Source organism: Morone saxatilis, unplaced genomic scaffold (genome assembly GCF_004916995.1).
Source record: "Morone saxatilis isolate NCDOM2014 unplaced genomic scaffold, NCSU_SB_2.0 Contig17, whole genome shotgun sequence".
NCBI classification, from domain to species: Eukaryota; Metazoa; Chordata; class Actinopteri; family Moronidae; genus Morone; species Morone saxatilis.
Genome location: NW_023339729.1, coordinates 14283732 through 14288102, shown reverse-complemented (window position 1 = coordinate 14288102; position 4371 = coordinate 14283732).

The following is a 4371-nucleotide window of genomic DNA, read 5'->3' as shown; positions in this document are numbered from 1 at the left end:
AAATAATATTAATCATCTTTATAAAGCAAAAACTCCGAAGGTTTTACATTCAGTGACAATACAGAAAAAAAACACAACTGATATTTCCCCCCCCTGAAACAAAATCATTGTTTTTATTGTCAGAATTCTCTTAGACAGACATGTCCCATGTAAGCTTGATCATAACATTTTTGTACATGTGTTTAATCTTCTTTTAATCCAATAGGCTGCTGGATATCCTTGGTGAACATTGACCATTCCATTCGTGTCTGACTGTTAACAATTCTCTCAAAATATGGTTGACAATGCAGAGCCCCTTTCATTCATGAGTTGGTGAGATAGTGTTCTGTTTCTTGGTAGGTGAGACTGTTGGGCAGAGACTGGGGAGGAGAAAGTGAATGATTATTTTATTAAGAGAGAAATTTTATGACTTAATTAACATGTAAAAACAAAGAAGAATAATAGTTGAAGGTGTAATATCGACTGGTGTGATGTATTCCTGGTTCATATTTAAGAGTGTATTGAAAATGTTGTATAAAGTTATAAATAAAATCTCTTAGTTGTAGTTGAAAAATGATTTACTATGGCTTAAGGGTGGAGTGGAAAAAAAGAAAGAAAGCCCAGAAAGGTGATGCTTTTTGTATTATGTTTGGATTAGTACTCTAGAAGTGTGTCCAACTTTTTCTTGAGGGACTTTTGGAGTAAAATGAACCTTGTAAGTGAATTTTGTATTTGTATGTTTATTGATATTATATTTAATACAAGAACTGTAACTAAATAACCAATATGATGAATAACTGTAGAGTGTTGTAAAATGAATTTTATTTATTATATTTAATTAATATCCAATATTAAAATAAAATAAGTTTAGTTTTTTAAAGAAATGATTAAATGCTAAGATAGGTTTTTATATATATTTTAAGTATTTCTTACCCTTAAATAAAAAAGGCACATGATCTCCTGTGAAGCTGTATGTGGGTTGACTAGTTGGGAACCATAGGTACAGGAGGGATTTTGTGATATTATTAACATGGGGAGAAGTTTCATATTTTTCTGGTGAGGTGGGGTGATGGTAAGTTAGACAATTTACTGTTTAAATTCCAGTAGAGGCGCTCACCGACTCTTCTGCTGAGAGGAACAGTGGTAGAGGTGAATACTAATTGTAGGTATTTAATTCACTGCATTAGCAAACGAATCTGGTTGTCTCCACTATTGATCCGATCATATTGATACAGGGATGTAAAGTAGATTTATACATATATAATTAAATGTTTAATAAAGTGATAGATTAGATGTAAATATTTAAAGTCATAAGAGTGAAATTTATGATTATTGTTGATGTAAAAGTAATTTATTTTAGAAGTCGTATGCCTTAAGTCTTAATATGGCTGGAGCATGTAATGTTTTCAATGGTGAATTTGAGTGGAACAAGGGTAGGAGCCAGTATTCAGTAGTGATCCTGGGTAACAGTAACAGGTTGCATGGAGATACATAAAAAACATTGAACACAGAAAAATGCTGTTAAGTCTGGAGAGCACATCCAAATGTTTTGTGCAGATGAGTAACCACAGTTCATAGTACTCACCTGTAGAGAGAGTGCTGTTTTTCAAGGTTTTTATATTATGAGTGAAGCAGGCCAACTTTCATAGGTAAGAAATTTTAAGTTAATGTTTATGTAAGATTTTGGACACTTGTGAAAGTGAGAAACCTTGATACAATCCTTAAATTTAGTTTAATATATTTTTGAGCCTGAAAAAAAGAAAGGGCATCCATCTCGTTACGGCAGCAGTGACATTATTATTATTATTATTAATGTATATTATTATTATTATTATTATTATTATTAAGCTTTTGCTGAACTCCACTAATGAATCTTAATTCAGAAGGCCAGACAATAATCAAATGTGGTCAAATCTACCTGTGATGACATTTGACTTCAATTACACGTGACATTACTGAGTGCTGGTACAATATTTCAATACTTGAGGAGTTTAAGAAGCAGGTAATACATTTGCATGAAAGAAGTTACATTTCGTGCGCAGGACATTTACTTTTATTTAAATAGTTTGATACTGTAAACTTACATTGACACACCAGTTTAGAGCTCATAAATATCACCTTTAAGATATTGGATAATTCAATTTACTGAATAAATGCCAAAAAACCTTTAACTGTAGTAACCTTTAAACCAGATTACAACAAATGTAAATAACTTTAATGCACCAGTTCTAAGCTTGAAGCAGACTCAATCAGCAGGTGAGCCACGATGAGGTTTCTTCCCCTCGCTGCAGCTGTGCTCAGTCTTCTGTCTGTCGGACAGTCGGCTCCTGTAACCAGCTGTGAGAGCCAACCTCTTGAAGTCACAGGAAGAGAGCAGGTAAGAAACCCTCTCATCTCACTCGTCTCACTCTCTTCTCAAACCAAATAATATTCTAATGTGTCCGTTTGTCATCTCGTGCAACTGAGGGAATCATCTTCTGTTTCAGCTGCTGGGCAAGTGGATGCCTATAGCAGAGACCACAAGCATCCGAGAAATTGAACTACTGAGAAATAACTTTTAGTCAGGCTGGATGAAAATCACTGCTGCCAATGAAAGTCCAGCAACAGCACTTTTTCCTCTTTTCAAAGAGGTTTTATCAAAGGTCCAGTGTGTAACATTTAGGAGGATCGATTGGCAGAAATGAGGGGGAAGCGAGCAACTACACCACTAGATGCCACTACATTTAAACTAATTCAAAGGTTAGTCCTTTTTTATTTATTTAAACTGTCAACAAACAGACTTATCCTTTAATCTCAAGGTGCAAAAATAATGACAACCCATTTCAAAATAGGTAAGGCATAATGCCTGACAAGGTGTCCATTATCAGGAATTACTGGACGACGTGGAGACGAGAAAGCACAGCGGTTGCCTCCATTGAGTCCATTTATTCCTGATAATGGACACCTTTATCCCGCTTAAACCATGGTCACTTAAACGTAAAAAAAGGCCAATAATTGAGTTCTTCACATGCTTTAATTCCGTTTCCCTGGTAACACCTGAAGGTTTGACTAATACCTGGAACAATCCTGACCATCCCATAAGGTTTTTATGCAATGGAAATGTTGTTCACTACTCCAGTTAATAGGATGAACCTTACGTACGAATTGGCAAATTTTGACAAATGATTCAAGTTTAGAAATCTAACGGCAATTTCTACATATTAAAGCTTTCGCTTCTTTGTCACAGCCAAAACCAACACAAGCCTGACACACCTCAAGGAAGTCTACTTGGCAACTGATTGCTCTGACTGTCTGGTTGCCTATGAGGAAATTGTCTCTGGTGAAAACACTTTCACCAGTCTTCTGCTCTTCAGTAAGAAATTCTCACTCATCAGTCCTGACACATGTAATAAATAAAAAAAACTTTACTCAGTATGCTGTCTCCAATTACTGTTTTTGGTAGTCTTCTTTAATTTAAATGTCTTACTTTGGCGTGCAACTCCTGAGATTGTTCCTTACTCTGACAGGCAGGAGAGAGAGTGTCTCACCTGCTGTTGTGGAGTTGCTCAAGAGACAAGCAGAGTGTCTCCGGATGCCATCGCCCATAATGATGGACTCAAACAATGGTGAGAGTTTAACTAATTAAATAAAAGATCTCCACATACTTTGCCACTATAATGTCATACGGTTTGTTTTGTGACTTATCTTTAATGTGCACGTACACAGAAATCTGCCCAGACAACATCTCGCCCTCCGAGGGGCTCAGTGCCCTCAACTCCTTGTTAGAGGCCAAGATGGGACATCGAGTGGCAAGACTCCTGGATGCTCTTTTTGATATGTTTGTCAACTGATTTATAATGAGTTTGGATCTGTGTCATTTTGTATGTGCCAGCAGATTTTCCTCTGTATCTCCATCAGTAACAGAAAATTAAGAATTGCCTAGTTTCCTTTTTATCATAATTAATGCTAGTAGTAGTGTCATTGTTATTGTTATAGGCTGTGTGATCTATAAGATCTATTCAAAAGCAAGATGTTTTCTTATTAACACAAAGGGAAAATACTGTGTCATATTAAAAGTCATACAATGAGTCATAACTTCAGTGTCATTTTCTGTAAACCCGCGTCAGTGTTTAGCAACAATCTGGTGGACAGCTGAGAGAAGAAATGAAGACGTGATTCCATGGCAACAACACTCTCCGCCATCAACGTGTAGGTGAAGGTGTAAGTTTTTACTGGAAGCGATTCCTAAACTATGAAAACAATGTTGGATAAAACACAAATTCAATGATGGGTCAAATCATAGTTGGGACAAAGAATTTATTAAACCAAAGCCCACATAAAAAGTAGGCTACAACACTGTAAATAATCTAGTAAACAGTCCACAAAGGTAAAAATAAGTAGGTAGCATAGCAT